Source organism: Neodiprion lecontei, chromosome 2, assembly GCF_021901455.1.
Source record: "Neodiprion lecontei isolate iyNeoLeco1 chromosome 2, iyNeoLeco1.1, whole genome shotgun sequence".
In the NCBI taxonomy this organism is placed as follows: domain Eukaryota; kingdom Metazoa; phylum Arthropoda; class Insecta; order Hymenoptera; family Diprionidae; genus Neodiprion; species Neodiprion lecontei.
This window is the reverse complement of record NC_060261.1, coordinates 16,014,232-16,038,694: the sequence shown is the minus strand read 5'-3', so window position 1 is coordinate 16,038,694 and position 24,463 is coordinate 16,014,232. Positions and strand designations below refer to the sequence as shown.

At 39.1% G+C, this 24,463-nt stretch overlaps 1 protein-coding gene across 11 annotated transcripts in view; it reads left to right on the top strand.

The window, feature by feature from the left end:
• Nucleotides 1-24,463, top strand: part of LOC107217046 (CUGBP Elav-like family member 2) — a 373,474-nt gene that overhangs the window by 154,407 nt on the left and 194,604 nt on the right. The gene's annotated exons all lie outside the window — the stretch shown is intronic.

Here is a 24,463-nt window from a genome sequence, read left to right as displayed (position 1 = left end):
TAAAACCCTCAAGATTCAATTCATCCACACGTTTAGTAACAAAAATTACTTGCACTGTTGGAAATGACCTTTGTCTTGTTGAATCATGGAAGCCTTCACCATTTTCTGTTTCACCGCAAACACGTGACTTATCTCGTACGTGGCACACCAGCCTTCATCATTCTTATCAGCAGCTTTCTGATGGCCCTTGGGGTGCTTCAAGCGTGTCGAATAAGCGCTCGCTGCTCATCGTACGCCAAAGGTGCAGTGTGGCATTGTTTCAGAACAGATACAATCATTTGAAGAGGTCTTTTGTGAAAAGTCCTCAGCCCTGATACTGACAGTTGGTAGCGCTGATCGTAGATAAAATATTGATCATCTTTATTTTTCTTCCCTTATTTTCTGTGTTATTATCTAGATAAATCATGATTTCTTCAGCAGTAATGGCCGATCGATGCTTCCTTTCGATTGATTATTCATTTCTCGGGATATCTCTGTCCCGGAGAAAAATCCACAATCCGATTGCAATCTCATACGTCAAGTTCCCTCTTTCACTGTCTTCTCATTGTCATCGCCTCTCGTTATGTCAGTTCTCGAAAGAAGAAGAAAGAAGAAGCAAAGTGCCGCATTGTTGGATCACTTTGTTAGGCGAGAGAGCTCGGCGGAAGTTTGGAATGAATACTGGTACCAGGAACTAAGTGGTCGGATGACACTTGAATAAGAGTAAGAAAGAATGGAACCAAAAAATATGGGACTGTCCGACTCACCAATTTAAAATTGAAAAATGGTCCCAGGAAAGAGAAACTCGCTCTTGAAGATATAGAAATGAATGGACCCGGAGTTAGAGCAAAGCCAGAGTGCTTTTCCAAACTTGAGCGCGAAAAAAGTACGCAGTTACTGAAACTCTTTCCTTTCCCTTTTCCACTCAGCTCTTTAAGTCACGGTGTTGAGCTTCACAACAATTGAGGCGATCTTGAAAAATTTCGATTTTCCTGAACGGAATTCATAAACCATATCTATCCGTTTTTGTTGCAAGATTCTCAATCATCGTAGGCTGTGCACAGTAGTAAATAATTCAGAGAGAGGAAACTGCCCCGCGATGCTAATGCGATTCCGATGGCTAAACTTACTCCGGTCTAGATCTACGACCTACCCTCGGCTATTAAATACTCCAAACTGTATAGCGACATGCGGGAACACTTGAACCAACCCTCTGCCTTCAACCGACGGCCTTCCGAACTCTCACCCACAGTCGCCAAACTCGCGGGGTGCTTTCTGGCTTCACTCATGATCCCTTGAGTCGGGATTTCTATTCATCAAAGGCCCCTAAATGTATACCTCGTGCAATAAATTTCAATACGATCCGAGGTTGAGAAATCATTTCATTCGATTCAATTTACTGCTTCTCTGTTCATTGCCATGCAACACATATTTCACGATCTCGAACAGCCTGGAATCATGTATTCAAAGAAAAGTACAACCAAAAATGTATTCTGTTTTGATTATATTGAAAAAAAAAGAATTTTCCGTTCTCTTTTTGAACTGCTTTTCATGTTATAAGCAAATCGACTTCACAACATTTGCTAAAGTGATGACAGAAAAATCGTAAATATATAGTTAAAAACTTCACTCGACACTTTGTCGTGATTCAATTATTCCAAGCAAATCAATTTCCCATTGTCGATTTCGTCTGACTTTAATATTGTAAGCACGTTTACTATACAGCATTACTCAAGTCAAAGTTTATCACTATCCCCGACATACAAAAACGATATTAGTTCTACAACTGACCTGAACATTGTGTTAACCATGAGGTCATAGTGTGTTAGTTAGTAGCAGGGTTCATTCAGGTTCGAAAGTCCAGTCGACAAGCCTCTCGAATTCATTGGTGTCGCGAAGCACTGACTGGAGCAAAGCGCATACAGGGATTACCAAATGAATGCACTAGCCCACCCATTGCATTTCCTACTACCGGATCGTTGAATAAGCTCACGCGTCTGGCCAGACCTGAGCGGCGGGCACGAACACGCTTCAATGCCTCCAGCTAGCCGTGGTCTCGCTTGCTAATATCACCCCAGGAAACCCCTCAGACCCACCATTGTCCGACGGGGATCCTCAATGGATCCTCTGAGTGGTTGTGGTTTCGCGAATTTGATGCATGCGTGCATCATTCTCGAAGACGCAAAGGTGTTGCAGTCACCTGTGACCCTTATGTCATTTTTGAAGTTGCCAATGAATAGGTTGGTCTTGATGATCGAGAAATATCAGGATCTCTGTTATACTGCAAGAATCGTGAATCGTGCTATCTTCTGTTTGAGTGACTCGACAAGAGTTCGTGTCTGTTGTTTTTTTTTCTGAAGGTAATCCTGAGGAGGAATGAAAAAAGGAGAAATAGATAAGGCGAGGGAATCAAGAATTGTGGGGTGCAGAATCTGGGGATTAGACATCCCTTATTTAGGGAGAGGATGAAGAAGAAGAACCGTGCAGGATAAAAGTGAAATTAAAGGAGTGCTTTGCGCTCCTAGTTTTCTTTCCAACTATCTGCAGTTGGTTAGGAAAATGATATAAAGCACAAGAACTGTTTTCCGTTCATATGAGAAGTTAGAATTTGCGTGACGGTGAGAAATCTTGATGGTGTCCTGAGATCACTTTAAAGCTCCTCCGCTCGAAGGATCCGACCGAGCCTTAATTCCGGGTCCCCTCTGCAGAATAAGATTACTCGGCCACTTCTCTAATGCCGCAGAAGCTTAGTCGAAGCTTGGTTGCTGTGGCGGCATTATACAGCTGGGGGCAAAACTAATAAGCCTACCGGTGACACGAATCGCTGGCAACATCCTGCAGGTCGACTTCACAGAAAGGTGCCGGAGACGAGGAAAAAGGCTGAGCTCTCGGATTTCGCAAATTTCGTTGAAGTTCTTAATTAAAACTGTCCCTGACGTGACATCCTTTCTTTTCGGTTTCAGTTATATATTATTTTCTTCTCGCTTGCCTAATTGGCTGTTCCCTGCTACTTGTCCTGAACCAGTTTATCACGAGATTAGGTACATGTCTCAAGAAGAATTGCACTTGGAGCGGTTTGAAATAATTGGTTTGGCAAAAGAAAAGTGACGTTTTCATACTTACTAGATCTTGAATCATGCTATCAGTATGGTATGGCGAATGAACTTTTCGAATACCACTATAATGATTAAATCGAGGCTTCAAACATCGAACTGAAGCTGATTTAATACCTTTCCATTTCATTGAAACAAATTGACTTCAACTATTCTAAAGGGTCCAAATTTATTTTCTTCATATACAATATTTTCGATCTTTCGTGATCACGACTGCAGCAATGAGATCTGAATTGAGCTGTTTGGGGGGTGTAAAACAAATTTCCAGGATTCAATATCGTGTGGTCTGGATGATTGCAACATTCTTTTTTCTTTTTTTTTTGTGATTGAGCTCGAACGAGCATAAGATTTTCTTCTAAAATAAAAACCGCGGTGTAGCTTTATACTTGGTTTATAAAAAGGTTTGCTCCGCTTCTACGACTAATAGTACCCAATGATTTGGAATGCGCTAAAAGAGAACGGGTTTGGAATTTGGCCAAACTGTTCTAAGTTCTTGTGATCATTCGACTGTACACTCAGTCTGGCGTCAGATTCTCGACTCAGTCCGTCAATCTTTCTTCTTATTTACATATCCATCAGTTGAATTTCCTGTAGGTTCTTCTTTGTGAGGCATTTCACGGTTCTTCTGGAAAGTTTTTGTTGACAGAGCTTTGTTCGGACAGCTTGAGAACAATACGTGAATTACAGAAATACACAATCTGATTGATGTAAGTCAAGGTTCCTGGAAAGGAATAACCAGAAATCCATTTTTTGAGCATTCTGAGAAATAAACACGCATTTGTTTACCTACGATTTGTTTAACACCAATAGCAAGTAATTTCAAAATCCAATGAGATCTTTGAATCAAACTGTCAGATCTATACTAGTTTTTGAAAGTTTTAACTTTTGTGAAAATCTTTCATCCTGCATACAAAATAATTCGTATTAACCATTAAAAATATTGTCCGGGAAAAGATAGAAACAAAGAAAGATGTTCAATATCACAATTGTTGGAGTTTTTCTGTGACTAATTTTGCGTTGTTCTGATTTGACAGAGTGAAATGAGTCTGCAAACGTCTTGGATAACGTTTTTAGGTAGTGACTTTTGACAATTGTTGCGCAAAAGCGAAACTTCTTATTTCTAAATCAATTAGAAAGAACCAAATCGATTGAGTTAGAATATCCTGCAAGCGTTTGAAACTCTTGATTTTGATACAAATTATATAATAGAGCTAATTGTAAGTTTTTAAATTCCTGTTAGTTCTTCGAATTATCAAGGCGACGTTTTAAAAATCATGTCCGAAAACGTTGATAATTCCATGAATAACAGCTGGTGTGAAAAAAACCACGTATCATAGAATCTTAAACGTTCCCCGCAGCCTGATATGTGTAATAAAGTTTTGGTCGCGATATTTTGAACAGATTAATCGGAAATGGTGGGGAGTATCCGGAAATGAAGAACCTTCGAAACCAGATTGAGCGTGAGCTTGATGGGCAAAGATGAAACGACGCGGGGCTGCCCCCTTTGACTGAGTGAAAAATAATGAAAAATTTTCATATCTCTTAAGAAAACATGGGTTAACGTATCTGCTTGGTACGGAAGCTTGAGGGCATATATATATATATGCGGATGATAGACACACCTGACTTTCTAAATTTTGTTTCGTTCTCATGGTAAGTAATGAAACTGTTGGGTAAAATCGATATGACGCCCTCGCACGGAGTTACTTCTGCAACATCGAATATGCAACCCTGCAGGTGGACGGCTATTCATCAATTGAAATCCGCAACTTTTCATTCATACAAATTCCGCCGCTCCCTTCCGGCATGGACGTTAATGGATGCAGTTCCCCTCAGGGTGAGAGTCCGAAACGTACGACCCGATGGGGAAATCCAACATACGTCCGGCCTCTGATCCTGATCCTGATCCCGATCATGATCTGCATCCCTTCGCCCCCTGACCCTGAGCATCGAGTCGATTGCTATTGATTTTATTTCTGTAGGCTGCTGCGAGGGAATCGTGATTATCGATGCCGCCGTTCCACCCCTCGGCATTCTTTCCTGTAAATTGAAATCCAGCAAATTTACCGAAAGATTAAAGAGTCCGTTCTCAATTTACAGTCATAACCGTTACCCCCGTCCTTCTTCTCCCGTTTATTACACACCCCTCGCCAATTTTCTCCAAGGGGGTGAAAGGACGCTGGGATATGAAAAAACGAGGATAAAAATTGCGTTATGTGTACTCCAGAGTCCAACACACACTCCACGCTTGCTTGTGATTCTCCAATACCGTCGTCGGTCACACCGCGTAAAAAGGAAATTCCATTTTCCGGATTATCACATTCTCCCCTCGCTCGATATTTACTGAGTTACTCTGAAATTCGGAGAGAAGGGTTCGTTTGCGACTATTTTTAAAATACTTTTTTGCACAAGAAGCATCCTGTTTAAATATTTCACACCACATTTTTGCGGGGAAGTGATTTCTTCCGAATATTTCTAAACAAATTTTGGAAAGAATGCATTGTTGTCGAAAAGGGAATGATGTTTTTGAATATCCGGAAAACACTTGACGTTTTCGAGGGTGAATGATATCTTAAGTATTTCTAGATTATTCGATCATTAAAAAACTAATAATAAACGCGATTGTTGGAAAAGATCATATGTCACCAGCTCGACGATTTTTTTTTCGGTGGGGGAGGATGATTACCACAATTTAGACGTCAGAATTTTTTTTTACAACTTCGAGCTTTCTGTTTTTACCAGTCATCGCAAATTGATAACCTCGATTTAGATGTAATCATGAAACCTTTATTGTTCACGCAAAAAACGAAGAATGACAGTTTCCTAGATAACGTGGAGAGAGGCATTGCCTAAATTTTGATTGAATCCTTGAAACTTTTTCTATGCGGAAGTACTGTGAAATCTATATTATGTGAATTCTGAAACCCTAATTCTACGTATTACAGATTTTCGCAGAAATAGAACCAGAAGTTTGTCTGGTATCGATTTTCATGAAAAACGCAACCGACCTCCTGAAGAATTTAATTCAATATCGAATAATCTTTCAACCGTTGCGCCTCTGAAGCATCTTCCGATTAATCAATTCCTTCATTTCCAACCGCCGATAAGTAATCAGCTGATGGTAAAGCAGTCCGACCGATTCTTGGATCCATCCTTGAATGCTGAATTTCTTCGTTATTAATTTTCCCTCTCGACTTTCTTTCGACAAGAACATTGGGTATAGAATGATTATACGCAAAGCTCGTTTCAATCCCCTTGTGGCTTCAAGAGTAAGGGAGATCTTTGATCTACGCAGAACGACGATGTTGCCGCGTCTCCATCTCCGAAAACCAAACCACTGCCGCCTCTAAGATTTGAATAGAAACTTGATGCGTTTGAAGTATCTGCCGCGGGAGTATGCGGTGACCACGACTACGTCTCGGATCTCATCCTTGGGGCGAAATGACACGCGACTCTTTGAGCAAAAGCTTTCTTTGACGTCGTATGAAGATTCGTGGCAAGATAAACTATCCACCATATTCAAAGACCCAGGAAAATAAATAGAGGACAGAATTGACATGAGACTTCTCAGATCTCGTCTTCTATTTTCATTTGTATATCAATTCATTCCATCAATCAGCTGGTGCGACATATTTTTCACCTTTCTATACACTTCTTTCAACGGTACGAAAAGACAGAAAGTCAATCCACGAGCTATTTTAAAATGGAAATCTTATAATTATTCCTGAATCCATTGACGACGATTCATTCGAAATTCGAAATTATTTTAAATCTATAAACGATAACAAATAAGTTAGTGAAAAACAGGTTGGAATATTTGAACAATTTTATTATTATTACAAGTAGAAAAATTCTCACACAATGGGACTCTGAATCTATTACCGTTTCAACGAGACCTTTCAAATTCGTTCTTGTTTTCTTCTTGAGTTTTGACCGTAGGCTGATTTGTCAACTAAATTAAGAAAAAAATAGAGAACCGAATAAACAGAATGGAATTTGGTGGACAAACAATTAAATTTTTGAAGTTGATACATGAATACCTGGATTATTATAAGACTCTTTGGTTACAAAGCTATAATACTAATGAATTGTTTTACGTTTGTTTCAGGTAAGTTCCCAAGCTTCGTAAGTCCTGCCAATTCAAGGGTCGAATAAATCTTACAGGCGCAATTGGTACAAAGGTATGAGAGGGTTTATTTTAGAAGTAATCAAGGTTCGAAGGAATATCACTGAAATTCTTTGTTATATTTTGAAAATTTACAATCAACAGAATGTTCCAGAATAATTTGAAAATATTATATCTGGCGTAATATTCAGGGTAAAATCGATTTTGTTACGGCCTTGTGACATTAAACACGCGACTTGAGAAATCCCCGTTTTATTCAGATTTTTCCCATCAAAATTTCTGTAGAAATAAAATAAAGTGTAAACTTATCCCATAAATCTGAAGTTATTCTCACGGCGAAACAAAAGTCTCGCAGGGCAGTATAAGGAGGTGAGATAAGAACCTGAAAAAATTCGTCAACACTTTAAGTAAGGACCACCTTCATATACATACTACACAACTTCTAGCCTGCCACGTTCGACAATCACTACATTTTTTTACATTTTATGGTTCATTGATTTTTGTCTCGATTTGTTCAAAAATTCGCTAAAACTTTGCTGAAGTGTTAATCACTCCTGAAATCTGGTGTACACCATTCCGTGACTCGTGTGAAGTCTCTTGAAATCTTTGAAATCTTTGAAATCTTTGGAAATATTTTGTAGTATATGAAATTTCTCTTGAAATCCTCTGAAATTTTCTGAAATCTCTTACAATCCACCGAAATTCCTTGAAATCTTTTGAAACCGTTTGGAATCTTGAAAATATTCTGAAATCTTCTGAAATCCTTAGAAATCTCTTGAAATCATTTACAATCTTCTAAAATCCTTAGAAATTCTGAAAGTCTTTTGTAATTTTTTAAATCTTTTGAAATCGCCTGAGATCATTAGAAATCTCTTGAAATCATTTACACCCTTTAAGATCCTGAGAAATCTTCTGAAACCGTACAAAATCATTATAAATCTCTTTAAGTCTTTGAAATCTGTTTAAAACTTTTGAAACCCACTGAAATCGTCTGAAATATATCGAAATTTTGAAAACCTTCGAAATATTTGAAATCATCTGAAATCTCTGTAATCTTTGGAAATCTTTTGAAATCTTTTGATAATCCCTGAAATGTTTTGAAACCTTTGTAATTTTGAAATCAGGTGTACATTAAATCCACGAGTGGTAAAGCCTTCACACTTTACTAACCACTTTGAAAAATCACATTTTACTCACGAAAATAGTTGACAATAGATTGAAGAAGTTCGGTTATTTCGCGGGAATACCTTTGAGGTTTTTATCGCATACGACGTAAAAAAATTTCGTCGAAGGTAGAATCGTCGATGTACGTTTTTAGCGAGAAAGGGTACGCCGACTCTCACATTCGTTTTCCCGTTCGTACGCCATTAAATTATCACGGCGAGTGAGTCTCTTGGCGAGTTCCGGTGAGTCGGGCAGGATTAAAGCGTCTTTAGATTAAGAGCTTTCGAACTTCAGGGTCACCGAGATGCGGTCGGGATTAAAAACTTCTAGGGAGAGGTTTTTAATTCTACCAAAGCACCACGTTGCGATGCGTGAATTCGATTTCTTCTCGTCGAACTCCCGGAAGGGTTTCCAAACTTTTCGAATCTCCGTCTCTGCGTCATCCCTTCGCAAACATTTCCGCTTGCGGGAATCGCTCAATTTTTATCACGCACAGGCTTCCGATTATTTCTCGTCCCCTCCAAGTTTTAACCACTCTTCGGTCCCTTTTGCCGCCACGCATAGTTAACCAGATTGGTTGATCGAAAACTGATACCTTTCATCATTTCATTACGAGATCGTCGTACATTGAGTATTTATCGAATCATTGTATTCGTAAGGTATGAAGATTTCTTCAAAAATACAAAAATAGAAAATTCTGTAATCGTAAACAAAAGCTTGGATACCTTTTCTCTATTTTCAATCGCTTCAAAATTTTCAAAAGTCTAGTACATCTCTTGGACTCCGCTCTAAGATAGCTCATTTTATTGAGAAAAGTATGTCCTACAAAATCAGTAAATGTGAAACAGATTTTTTTTTTTTTTAGTAGTCAATTCAATTTGCCACTAGTGAATAATAATGTACATCACTGCAATGTTGGAGAACTGAATATTTAACGATGATGAAAAAAAAAGTAATTCAGTGCTTTTGTAGAAAATGGTCCTCTGAACAAAATAAGCCGTTGGAGAGTGAAATCCAATAGATCTGAATTTATCGCCATTTTTTTACGGATTAGGAATCAAATATCAATACTTGAGCTCCTGTTTATAATTCCAGCATTTTTCATTTATTTATATTTCGAGAGATCTTCTTAGCTTACGAATATAATAATTCATTAAATAAAAAATGCGTGACTACGTTGTAATAATATTAACATAAACTATCGATTATTTGCCAACCAATTCCATTCGGCTGATTTTTTCCAGTTATGTTAAGTCCCAATATTCACGTTGATTTTCCATAGTGAAGAGATTCACTGAACTAAAAGTTATCTTAAGTATTCATAAAAAATCCAGTAAAAGTCGGGAGAAATTTTTATCTGAGACATTCAAGGTCCGCTTGCTCATAAATTTTTACAACCGGTATCAGTCATAATGTGTTATCATTTGGACGAACCTTTTCGAATCGTTGAAAGCTAGGAATTGTTGGCTAAATAAATCCTTCGACGAATTTAACTTGCATAATATTGGAACTAGCATATTTCAAAATGTCTTTTTGGGAAAACTATTAAACGTAAAGATGAAAAGAATTGAAAATCGCTTTCAGTAATTATAAATTTATTCCATTTCTCGATTACGCTCATCGCGATTGATTAATCTGAAATCAGGCGAAAAGAGGTGAGGTTTATTGAAAGAGTAATTTTGGGGCAAATTGACAATTTTCAAATTCGATCGTAGGCTGGAGATAAGAAGAGAAGGCGGTAAAGAAGCTGGCATGAAATCTCGGATGGAATCGCACTGAAAATGTTGAAAGTTAGTCGGTGAAACTGTAACTCAATTCCATTGGAGCAAATTTTTAAAGTTATGCATCGTCGTGTTCGACGCCAGTTTTATTCATCCTTATTGCCGGCGTGACCTCGCAACTTTTAACAAGAAACGACGTAAACCGTATTATAGTTCATCCTTCCGGGCTCTCATAAAATTCAACGGCGAATTCGACCCGACGCGGCAGCGTCGTTGCATCGTTTCGAATTACGAGGACAATGGATAATTGCTAAAATCTCGCTGCAACGTGTTTCGATTTTCCAAGCAACGACACCCTTCACGACACAATTAAATTATTTTTCACCTTTTCAATCGTGCATTTTAATAAAGAAACCGTCAGGGAGGTTGGAAGTAGAAAAGAAACTTCTACGTATTCTTGCAACATAAATATTTGTTCTCTATTGTTACGAAAGAAGCTCGGCGTGTCTTCACACACAAGGGACGCTATCAACACACCACAAAACCATGAACTATACAAAACGCAACTTTATGTCTAACTATAGTGACTATGTATTTAAATAATTTTCCTGTCGGTATTGTCGGTAACGGCATTTCCAACAGAAACCTATAACCCAATTAATGTTTCTGAAAATTTGAAATTCGTACTACCAGATTTGAGCAATATGAAAGTAAAAGAACTCAGCACTGCTTCTCAATTCATGGTATTTGAAAAATAATACAGAAGATGAAATAGGTTTTCATTTAGCCACAGAACGTATAAATTTGTATAATCAAGGTCGACTATAGAAATGATAAAAAAAAATTGTTACAATGTTAGAAATGCGGCGTTGAATGTAACACCGAAAATATTTTACACAAATTCACACTATTCTGGTGTTGTTTTTAAGACCATCTGGTGTCACGAATCTAATGATTTATACCGATGATGTTTAATTTCACACTAATTGGTGTGAACTTTTATTGACACCGCGAATGTTCTGACAGTGTAAGCACCCTCACTCAATCTTTGACGTTTGAAGAATGATGGAAAAATTTGATTACAGTTTTGTTTAAATTTTCTCGTCGGTGTAATCAACTTTCAAGAAGTAACTTCGATGAAATTTCATCAAAAATATCAGAAGTAATCTGGTTTGGAATATTTTTTAACGCAGCTCTTTCGATTGCTGCCATGAATTTTGAAACATTTTCAACCAAATATTACCTTTAATAATTTTCATCGGTTGTTGAACTTGATTCAAAATTTTATTAGTTCGATTTACGAGAAATATTCTCACCTTCTAAACGATTTCGAATTTTTTCAACTTTGTCCCAGTCGCATCGGTCGTTTATGCAACTTGCAGGGTGGTTTGACCAGCACTGTTTCCTCTTCCTGCACAGAATGTTTTCACTCCTAGTTCAATTCCAGTTCTTGACCCGCGTTGTACCAGCGCGGTTGGTTATAAATTATTGACAAATATCCAGCTGCTACTGGCCCTTCTTTTTATTTTCTTTCTTCTTCATAGATTTTTTTTTCATAAGGAAAGTAATTAAAGCACAGTTTAGCGCAGCTGCGTGGTGCTCGCTTCTCGCTAATCCCATAAATACCCGTCGATACGCAATTCTGTAATGGGAATATTTTCAAAGTTTAAACCGCCAAGGCGAGCTTGAAGTCTTTGATTTATAACTTAGGAAAGAAAATTATACCGAACGTGGTGAAATCGCGAGAATTGATACTAAGATCAAGGATTATTGCTGTATAAAATTCACTACGACAATGAAAGTTCATTTGATATCATGTAATGAATCTAATCAAACAACCAAGTTTTAACTCAATATCATCCTGTCGCCAGTGATGTTTACAGATTTGAACTATAAACTGAAAAATTATTCAGTTCGACTGAGAAAATTCCAATTGATCTGATGAAGTTAATTCATTACTGGCTGTAAATGAAATATTCAGCCGGTTTCTCCTGGCAATATGTGTCTAACTCTTTAAATATTAAATTGGGCGGAATAATTGATGTTGATTGCTTCTAATAAAGTTTTTTCCCATTTACCTAATGATTGATTTTTCTCTATCTTGTTGAATATTTTGACGAGAGCGAGAAAAATTATTTTTGTCCTGTGGATAAAAGAAAATTGTTTCAACTGGAGTAAACAATTTCAAAATTTTTAATATTTTGTGGCTAAAAGAAGAGTTTTCATGAGCTGTATTTTCAATTTGAGGTCGCTCGATTCAAATCTCAGATTTTAATTTCAAAATTCAAAGTGGTGAACCCAATATAGTAGACCACAATGTCAAAAAATATTCGGATTTATCGAAAATTGGTATCACATAGATACCCTGTTCGTTGAAACCGAATTTGGAATTAAATTTGCAAGCATTAAAATAGTGAATCCTATATTTTTTTGGATTTCAGTCCCCTTCATAGGAAGCAATGGTGTATTTTTAATATTTGATTACCAGAATCAGATACAACGAGTTAAAAACCATAAGATACCAATTTTTATTCGAACTCAAATATTATTTTTTGGACTTTGGTCTACTTCATTGGATTCACAGTTTAAATTTGTAGAATCTGATATCGAATTCAAATTCATTAACCTTCCAAACTATAAGTCATTAATTTTTATTCAAAATCAAAAACTCAATCTGATTTTGTTTTATAACATTGGATTTGCGATTCTGACTTTTAAAAATCCGATAATTTCGAAAAACATGAGATACCAATGTACATTGGAATCAAAATATTTTACTAGATTTTGGTCCGAGATATTGGATCGGTAATTTAGAATTTTGAGTGTCTGAATTCACATTTAGATTCAGCAATCTAAAACACGTTCTTTTCGTCAAGAAGCATAAATCCAAGAATTTTCTGTGAAACTTACCGCTCAGTGCCAGCAGACAAGTGCTTAGAACTTCAAAATGTATCATCAGTTGCCTATCTGCTGTTATTAAGCGACAAGTTTCACAAAAAAATCAAGGTGTGACATGTAAGAATTGAGGAAAAGTCTCACGAATTTTTATTTTTTTACTCACAAATATTTCACTGCTAAGAAAAGCACCCGAAGTATACCTTGAAGATTTTCTTCATTCTGTGATATTTTGCAACGAATCAAAATTTTTAAGACACGTATTCGTTTGACGTGCTAATTCGTTAGTTCAATAGGGAAAAACCATCCCAAAAGTTTACCCCCAGCAAATATGGAATGAGACTAACGAGGGTAACAAAACTGCGAGGATCGTCATCCGTTGATAGCGAATAATGTCGAATTGATTTCATCAAAACATTTTACATTATGGTGGGGACATCGTGAAAAAAATTATATTTGGGAATAAACTTTAGCGGAGATTTTTATCCCTTAAACAATCGAATTAACATGGGAAAAATACGTATTCGATATTTTTTCGTGTACTAAAAACTACAGGTTATAGCAGAATAGTTACATCTCAAGAAGTAAAATTACAAGCAATCTGAAAACTTGCTTTTAAATTACGCGGGCCAACACGCCACTTCTCTGCTACCGGTAGATGGCGCATGGATCGATAGATATCGATAGATTCGATATGCGACTTTGCTCGGATAGATCTTCCGTATGACGGATCCATTTACAAATTAATATGGCTGCTCTGTGACGCCGAGCGATAAATACCAGCTTTCTGTAACGGTAAAAATAAACGCCTTTCATTTAATTTTCCACCAGTTACCGAGTTGTTTTATTTACATAAACCAACACGAATGAAGAAAATCTACGATGTTCGCTTCGGGTACTTCCCTTAATAGAATCAGGAGGTTAAGAATGACTTGTTATACCTTTGAGTATGACAATTTTTTTTTTTTTTTTTATCACTGTGTACAAACTCGAGCAGGCAAATTTCACCGAATCTTCTCAAGACGAGCCGGCGTCGCTTGTATGAAATCGGATATCCTGGAACGAGCAAGCGAGTGTCATGTGAAGCCACGCGGGTGACTTGGCGCTCAGGATTCCCACCCCATAACCCCATCCATGGGTTCGTTCGTCTCAGTGACGTTCGTCGGGCCAACACGCCGTGAAATCGCACGTCGTGTTTCTGGTAACGGAGGGTTTCAAGCCCGAAACAATAATCGGAAAATCAAGGATTCAGCCTGTGATCTTATCCGTTCTTTTCTTCAATTTTATCCCCTTTTTTACCCTTACAAAAGGATTCGGTCAGAAAGCGATGCTCCGATAAATGGTTGGACAATAACAAGCCTTGTGAAAATATTTTCATCTGATTATTTTTTCAAATTTTTCTGAATAACAGCCAAAGAACTGTGAAAACACGCGCTCAATTTGTCAAAAATTACACGAACTTTACTTTTTGTATGTAAACCTTTTAGAAAAGGTTCTAGAAATTCAAACGCTTTGTGAATATTGGGAAAAACGTATGTAGGAAATTGTCTAGCATTGGTGGTATTTCACCGAAATTTGAAAAAAAAAAAAAAAAAATAAGTGATGAATTTAGTAGACTTTTAGGACTGTGTGAACAATTTTTTTCTTTCAAACTACAATTGTACATATTCGAATACGATTTCGGTGAAAATTATTTTTAATCAAATTCCGATGAAAATTTTGTGATATATTTCGAGAAATTGATGGTCATTGATTTTTTCTTAACAATTTTTCGTGAAATTTTGAAGACTGAGAATCTTTCAGAATACTCACTTATACCAGGGCTGCCAGAAAGAAAAAAATGAAGTTCATCATCTGGTTTTAAGTGTTTTCTAACAAGATTTGCAAGAATTGAAAAGCACAATCTTGTAATAAAATTTTAGGATTCATTCACCAGATTACCAATTTAGAAAATCATCCAGGATTTTTTAAAGATATGCCATCCAGAGTCAAGTTTTGAATAAAATCAAGTGCACAATGTTTTCGTCAAAATAAGCATTTTTCCTGTCCTTGCGATTTTCATCAGTTATGATTCGGAAAACATTCATACTTCCTCAAAAATCGAAATGGTTATCTAATTTCGCCAAAATTTCTGAGTGTAATATTTTACTACAAATTTGAGGGTTTCAAAAATTCGAAGATCATACAATTTTTTTCAGATCCTCCAGTGAACCTCAGATAAATTATTCAGGAGTCCTCATTCCGTATAGCGAAAAAATATAAATTAGTAAAACTTTCAGTTCCCTTCAATCTTCAATTGGGCATTGACTCGTTACTTTCATGTTTCGTTTTCCAAAGTTAGGTATTCATTCACTCCAGCTCATCATCGAACGTCAATAAAAGTCAGGTTGACTTGTTTTCCGCGGCGAGGGTTTGTCCCAGTTTATCGTCAATTCGTCGGCGACCCTTCCGGCGGTGCAGAGAAACCAAACGCCACGCTCACCCTTTGACCCTTCACGTTTTCTTATTTATTTTCACCTTTTTTCTCTTTTCCCTTCTCTTGCACCAATTTTAAACCCCCTCCTTTTCTTTTTGCCTGATATTTCCACGGCAGCTGTCACTTTTTGATAATTTTATTTCGTTCCTCATTGTCAATAAACTTCGCTTCCTTGATGTCCTTCATATTCAGCTTTGCAGAGACTGAAAGAGGTATCTCAGTTTCCAAATAATAGCTATTTAAAAAAGCAAATACGATTGTCGATTACATGAAAACTTCGCCCCCGTAAAGTCATCCCTCTGTGTAAATTACTGACTGTAGTTTTCGTTAGTTTCGTGCAACGCTTATCGTAAACTCGAGCACCATGAAAATTCTTCACAACTGAGCCGTGAAACGGAAACACAAAGTCGATGGCATTTTCATTTTCGAAGGGTGTTTTTTCCACAGTACTATCTTCTTCCCTTTTTCCACTTCGTAATTTGAGAATCGCGAAAATGGGAGAAACTCGCACGCTTCACAGCATGCTTTCATTTCAGCCCCATAGAGTTTCGTTCCATATAGTGTAATCAGCTATCACCCCAAGGAACCCTCTCTTCAGGCAATCACATTGACTCCCCTGCAGACACCTCGAGTCAGCAAAGTGCATTGTGATCATAGTGTTGTGACTGTGTGCCTCCATTTTTTATTCTTTTTTTTTATGTTTAGCCAGAATTAAAGTTCACTTCAAACTTGGAAGTTTACTTTTTTGTCCTAGCATGTTCATATTACAGCATTTCATGAAAATTGAATAATTTTTATGTGTCAATGTCCGTCAGCTTATATCTGCGATTCCAAAATTTGAAATTTAGATGTTACACTTTTACACTTTTCTTTCGATGTCCGCTGTATTGGAATTATAATTTTGAACCCAATATTCGCAAGTCAATTTTTCGTTCAGTGATATTAAAAACCTTAACGTACCTATGTATAATTTTCATGAAAATCGGACAGTACATAATTCATTTCGATGACCACCATATTGAATATGCGATTTTGGTTGTTTTCGATAATTCAACTGATACTCCAACTTGGTTTTTCGATAGTCGAATTACTGAAACGCTTCGTTTCACGAGCGAAAAGAAATTTGAAACGTCGTGAAGAGTTTGCGAGACTTTTACGCGTCGTCTTTCTTATCAAGTGTTTCCACAATTTTCAAAACTCAAGGATTCTATTCCACGTCTAGACGGATGAGATCTGCGACATTTGATACAATCTGTTTCTGGGACACTCGGCGTCGTTCCTCGTGTCTTTTTCCACCCCCGTTGGCCCCCGGCCGCAGTGTCAACCCCTAATTGTTTGCTTTGTCTCGGAGGCGTCGTTCCCTCTCATCCCGGTTTGTGGGTCTTGTTTGGCGAGTGGTTTCTTCCGCGGCGAGAGACCTGCAGACACTCAGTTTCCTACAGTCAAGCACCTCAACCCTCTCAAAGTGCGCGACCCCTCGGGGATGAAACGACGACGACGACGACCTGCTACTATTTGGTTTGGTTTAGTCGCTACCGTTTTTACTTTACGTTATTTCTACACTGTATATCTTATACAGAGAAGATGAAGAAGGCAAGGGATTTTAAAAAACTGGGCTAAGAGTCCAATCTTGAGCTCGTGCCTACGGTTCTTTATTCCTTTTTAATTTCACTTCTCAACATCTTTCGCGTCTTGTTTTGGCATATAGTCTGTATTTCAAAATTTTAAATGCTTGATTCAACATGGTGGACGTCAGGATAAAAATATGTACAGATTCCGATCAAAATCCATACTCTACTGTCCGGCTAGGGAAATTGCCTGATACTCAAACCAAAATGTCGCTCTGTCATTCTCATTTGTGCGAATTTAGGGTTAAACTGTGTTGCAACATAGTCCAGAATGGTCTGTGAAGCATGACGGGCTTCATTATTTCGCGACACATTTTCAGGGTGATATTGAAATTCATCGTTTGCTTCAAGACTCGGATTCGGGTTTAAACTCGACCACGCCCATGGAGTTTCAGAAAAAGCCTGAAAAGAGCGATGGCGGCACTTCGTCAGGCTACAGCGGTAGCTCTAGTCCATGAAAAAGGACCTCCTTCGAATTGTCATTCGTCGGTCGATCTACAGACACGGTAAAACGACGCGGCAATGATTCCTGCAGAGTGAAACGGTTTATCGGATTTCGGGTGAAAAATCACCGACATTTAAATTGGACCACAAGATCTCCGTTCACCTTCACCTTGAAGAGATTTGATTTGAACAATTTTATGAGAGGTGATCAAACTCCTGACCAACGGTACATTCCTATAATTCGTCGATCCACTTCATAGATGGTCTGGTAATCGAAGGGACCAAGTTTGTATCTGGAAAGGTACCGTGTTCGATACCCGATACTGCACTAGCTTACGGGAAAAAAGGATTGCAGGTTTTATAGAGATGGCGAGTGGTAACAGTAATCGATTATACGACGTCGGGAATAGAACTTTAATGGGTATTACATCGCTTCGCGACTTGGCCAGCGGCCATTTCTTGGCTCATCAGCCGGTAGTATATAATCTTGATTGGGTTCTCGGAGTTTTAGTAGGTTCGATGATTTTATCGTCTTGTATGAAGCAAAGTTTGAACGAACGAATTGTCCCAAAAATGGGAATTTGCGAACCGGAGAGCAAACAAGAAAGCTTCCTCGACTTCTGCCAGGTGCTTCAGAATAAGAATTTCAGCTGGAAGTCATGCCTGGAAGGGAATTGGCAAAGGAAACATCTTCGAAAAAGCCTGAGTCACGTAACCCGCTTGTGTACTTGATGCATTTTACCAGCCAGCCAGCTACTCGACATTCCAAACATTCAAAACTCGGGTTAATCGTCGGAGCGAAACCGCTCGACACGCGCTTCGCCGAATATGGAGGTTAGTTTACGTTTGCGGGATCAGGCCGCATGCATGACTTGCGGACGTCTCTCAGTTTTATGGACTCGGAACGAGGTTAAACTCCAGTTTAGGCTCCTTCGTCCTCTTATGTCCGCATAAAGATTTTCATACCACCATTCCGCATCCACTCACGGAATTTTTCCACCAACGATTCGCAGTAAAATCGGAAATCCTGTAATAAACTAATCGTTCTCACAAAAGTTTGAAGCACCTCATTCAAATCTTTCACTTCGCTGATCTTCACAGTGTAGTAAAAATCTTTTTCACGCTATCAGATTTTGACATCTTCAAAATAATACACTTCCATGAGTTTCTTTCAGTATTGAACGAACTTTTGGTTCAATTACACTTCTGGAGAAATAATGCCGGTTTGTTTCGAAGCTAGTTCTTGTGAATCGCCATCCATTATCATAGAAATGATACTGACCACTTAAATAACTTCGTTCGTAAGCTCGGCACAAAATTCATTCAATACCACTCGGCGTCATTTGATTGGTGGACTATAACGGGCAACAGCTGTCACTGCAGACGTCAAAAGACAGACGGAAACTCGCGTAATCTGATTTGCGGATGACTCGCCGAGTCGTTGACCCGGGTTCTCGAATTTCCGTATTATTTTTTGACGCGCTCTAATTAGAACTTGAGGTTCTTTGTGCCAAGAGTGCGTCCATCTTTTTTCGTGTTCACGGTTCTTCAAAGCGCTCATTCCGAGGTGGCGGTTCGTTACTCTGTGAAGAATAAATCGATGAATAAATAAATAAATAAATGAGTAATCGTGTATTAATATTCATCAGGCTTCCGGCGCTCTCTTAATTAATGATCATCACCGCCGATGCAGTGTCGTAATTTCGAACGATAAAAACTATAGTTTTTCCAATCTCTTGATTCAAAGTGCGATGTAAACACCGCTTCAACGTTTCCCAGAATAATTTTAATCAATTCACTTGTCATACCACCCGACAATTCTCCAGATGATAATCAGATCGAATTCGGGGCGAGACGTATAAATACCGACTAACGAGATAGGAAATTTATGGGGAGAGTTTTCGAAGATACTTGAATTGGATTATTCCACCAACTCCCGGGTCGCCGTTGATACTAAGCGATGCTTTCCGCCGTCATTAAACCCTGCAGAGGGTGAAGTCCTCCCTTAAATTCGAATACCGCCGGATTCCCTGAGCTTACAAGGATGAACGTCATTCCTATAACGCAAAGCATTTTTCACAACATTTGATCAATTGTGCATTTCTTATCCCGGAGCTCCCGATCTCTGATACGCATCTGGAAAGCGGTTATCAATTCACTAATTTTTTTTCTTCGTAATTGCAAATTAGTCGGTCAATGGAAACTGACGATGCCATTTTCTCAGGTCAGTAGAGTAATTCTCTTTTGAATATTCATAAAAGGAAATAAGAGGAATGCATTTCTTTACTTCGAATTTTCTTCGGAGACTTTTAGTAGTGTAACATTGATTCGAATCAAAGCTTTCCAGGGGCATGGGTACAACTCACGGACGACTATTACGGGATCCCGATTCGGATTTCCCACCGCGGGTCATTTCTCTTCCCTTCTGTCTTCTTTTGTTTATCCAAGAAGCGATATATCTCTCTCTGGGACACCGAGGACCCCGGCACCACAGGAATAGCTCGTTCGCTTCACTCTCCCGGATTTACCCTATCGCGGATAATAGTAAGGGTGAGGCACGCATCGCGCTGCTCCGTTGTCACCATGTAGCGAAATATGGGTCAGGAACTCGAATTCTCGGATTGAAATTGAGGAGTGCACCGGGGTGTAATTTGATTGTCTTGCCACGAGCCAAAGCAATTCTGATCCAGCAGAATCTGTTTGGTTCCCCGTCACCAGCCGGAAATTTTTCAGCTAATTTCGGAGCTCGGGTTCGTCGTCCCTGTTAACAATCAATTATCGGGTATCTGCTGTGCACCTCTGTTAGATATTCACTCGCCCCGTGTCACCCTGTAATGGGTCATCGTAGACGAACGATCTGCGCGTCCTCGTTCCCTAATGAACTCCTGTTCCTGTTCTCAGCTTCCAATTCCCTTCGTAATGACGACGGACCTTAAAGAGTCAATTCCCAAGAGATTGACGCTGGAATATTGAATTTCTTTTTACGATGAAGTGAGAATCTAACACTGCGGCCAATGTTGCGGAAACATTGCAGCAACTCTACTTTGCTTCGGTAGAAATACCGCAGATACGTTACAGCAACGTAACTTCAAATCGTTGGAACATTGTAGCAACGTAATTTTGCAAGCTCTGAAACATTTCAGATACATTGCAGCATCGCAATATTGAAAGTGTGAAATATTGCAGAAGCATTGCACAGTGACGTAACTTCAAATCGTGGAAAAATCGCAGCAACATTGTAGCAACGTAATTTTGCAAGCTCTGCAATATTTCTGATACAGTGTAGCATCGCAACTTGAAAAGTGCCAAATATTGCAGAAACATTGCAGTGACGTAACTTCAAATGTGCAAAATATCGCAGCAACATTGTAGCAACATAATTTTGCAAGCTCTGTAACATTTCTGATACAGTGTAGCATCGCAACTTGAAAAGTGCCAAATATTGCAGAAACATTGCAGTGACGTAACTTCAAATGTGCAAAATATCGCAGCAACATTGTAGCAACATAATTTTGCAAGCTCTGTAACATTTCTGATACAGTGTAGCATCGCAACTTGAAAAGTGCCAAATATTGCAGAAACATTGCAGTGACGTAACTTCAAATGTGCAAAATATCGCAGGAACATTGTAGCAACGTAATTTTGCAACCGCTGAAATATTTTGGATACATCGCAGCATTGCAACTTGAAAAGTGCGAAGTATTGCAGAAACATTGCTGATACGTAATTTCAAATCGTCAAAATATCGTAAAAACATTGTAGCAACGCAATTTTGAAAGTTCCGAAGTATTTCAGATGCATTGCACCAACGCAGCTTAATAAATTCGAAATATTGGAGAAACGTTGTAGCGATGTAACCTCAAATCTATAAAATATTGGAGAAATATCGTAGCAACGCAATTTTGTAAGTTTCAAAATATTTCGAATACACTGTAGCAGCGCAGTTTCGAAAAATTTGAAATACTTCAGAAACATTGCAGTACCTTAACTTTTCAAAGTTTTATGTATATCGCAGACACATTATTAGAAATTCAACTTTACGAGGGTAAAAATAATTCAGACCAGATACACATTACTGCACTACCGCAACCTTACAGAGGTTGAAGTACTTCAGAAATATCACAGCAATGTTCAAGCTGGTATTGCAATATGGGAATACGTCATCGCACTGTCAGCGCGACATTTCGTGCTGTGAGAAAAAATTATTTTTCGAACTCGCTGGCATCAGCATTTGACTGGAATTTCTCCTCCTTGTGCCTCTCGTCCCTCTTTTCCCGCCCTCTCTCTCTCTCTCCGTTCCTCGAAACCCCGGCAACACCACGGACCGCAACTCCCCAGGGGTGGCAAACAGCCCCCGGGAGAGACGTTACAAGGTCACCACCCCACCCGGGAAGCAACTCGAGGATGTAGAGCAAGCATAGCCGACCTCTCTAAAATATCGGCAAAGTTTTAAGGTGCCGGGCCGCGTAGGCCATTGTCAGTCGTCTAGTTCCGGACCAACTTTATCGGGAATCACATAAATTATTGCAATGGATCGGTTCCGACTCGATGTAATTTCTTTTCTCCCCTCTCCCGTTTCCCGTTTCCATTTCTCTTCTATACCTTTTCGCGAATCGTTATAGGTAGGAATTACAAAGTTTTGGATGAACTTTGACACTTTATTTGTTTTTTTTTCCAGTATGTCTTCCAATTGAATATCACACAATCATATTTTAGATGCCATTTTCACATTTATGGCTTAACGTGTCTTATTGGCCCAGAATCGATACTTTTCATTGACTTCAATACGCGATAATAGTATGTTAATTATTTATGAAATAGTTTTTTTATTTTTTCTTTTTTTTTGCGTTACGAAGATCTCTTTCAAAATGGGGGAAATAGTTCTTGCAAGTGTTAGATCGCTCATTCTTGCACAATTACGCTGGCAGGTATATCCTTGGAAAAGCGCAAACATCGCATCCTTCTCCGCTCTCCACCAGTCTTTGGGACAAACGACACGCCAGAGATGTTTAACTTTATTGCCCTCTCGGAAAGACTTAATAGACCTCGAAGCTCAATAAGTGAGGCGGTCACACGTTGCCCACGGAGTAATTGCCCTCGAATAGATATTTGCTCACGGGAGGCGGTCGGTGTTATTTTTCAGGTTTTATTCGGTCATGAAGAGGGAGAAGCCTTTTTCTATCACGATCGACGGAATCGATCCGACTGCGATGCCATTGCATTTCAACGAACGTCAACTCGAAACCAGAAGTTGTTCGACGAAGTATTAATTCGACTGATATGTGCCGTTGAAAGCCAGTCATCCCCCTTTCAAATGTCAATTAAGCAGCATAGTGGTTTATCGTGTTGGTGGCGCGGGATGAATGAACGAATGAATTTCATTTAACTTTAATCCACTGAGAGTTTCTTTCTACATCGAGTAGCTCCGTCACTCAGCTCCTACCCTCACTTTCATATTTCAGAAAGCGTGTAAATGAATCAAGTTTTCACTTGAGGCTCGATTTCGAATTCCAAAACGTGCACGACTTGCAAACTGACCTTATTTTCAAATTCGCGATGAATTTCGGACAGTTCAGATTCACAAAGTCGCACAGCGAAGATTCAACGATTGGAGGTTTGTATTGTTCTGATCGAAATATAGAGCATTGATTGATACACACTTACATACTTGGATCTAATAAGTGATGAGAATTGAGAAGCTGGAATTTGGAAAACGTTTTTATTTACAGATGTACGAGGCTCCCCCCCCCCCCCCCCCCTCCTCTTCTGACCCTCTCACTCTGTACCTCTTTTTTTCCCTTGGTCTTGCTTTTTTTCAATCATTCCTCGCGCGTGGGCGGGTTGAATAAAGCTCGCTCGAGGGTCGCGAAAGCTTACACGATGTGAAAGGCTCATGGAAACGGAATCAAGCACCGCTCGAAGCCAAAGACTGCTAATGGAAGAGCGTCAGCATTTTTTCAGCGTCTCTTCCTCTTTCTTTTATTCGTTGTTGTTATTCTACCCAGGAAAAGGAACCGCGGCTGCAATGCGGGAAAGGATGCCATCGATAAAGCTGGGACGAAGTCTAACGTTATTGGGTTTCTTCGTATAGTGTCGCTTCTACCAGGGTTTCAGCGTTGGCTTTTTCGGGTCGGGTTCGGGACTGCTAAGTCGAAGGAAAAAGGATCGCAAGCCTCCTTTGATGTACGCGACGATCTATCAGACTGACTGCGCAATCCAACGCCATGACCAGGATCACCAGTTCACCTCCAGCAGCCGACAAGATCCTCGAAATTAGTTCTACCTCTGTGGATATTCACCCATCCCGTTTTCATAACGTGTTTCATCGATCACCAACAGCTCAAAGGCAACCGACCAGTAATTTTCGGAACAAGGTCTTACGGTTACCGGCGAAGTCTTCGTCATAAATGCAGTCTGACACTTGCGTGTCACTCATCGAAATGTAATTGTTGTCGGAATAGTACCTACACGTCACTCCAATGGTCGTGGACAGATAGTCGCAACAGTCATCAGCAATCATTAATCTCAATCAGAAAGTTTGCTTGCGATGATGACTTTCTGGTAGGTTCTTGGTTGAGAAAGATGTTGCTTAGCGATGCAACGTGCGAAGAATTTCTGGGTCGTGTTTCGGCGCTAAGTTCAAGACCCTGTAACCCACTTCTGTAGCAAGTTTGAACGGAAAGGGTAAGATACATATAAGTAGAACAGAGGAAGGAGGACGAGGGACGGGGAGGGTGTATAAGTTTGACATGATGCAGAGTTAGCGAGTGTAACAGTAGCGCCATCATCGTCTTTCGTCGAGCCGGAAAGCCGGCTAATACCCGGAATATAGATAGAAGATGAGAAGAGTAGGTCGTACGGAAAATCGCTTTAAACCTTGTCGGGCTAATATTAACTCGAGATAACGTGAAGGCAGT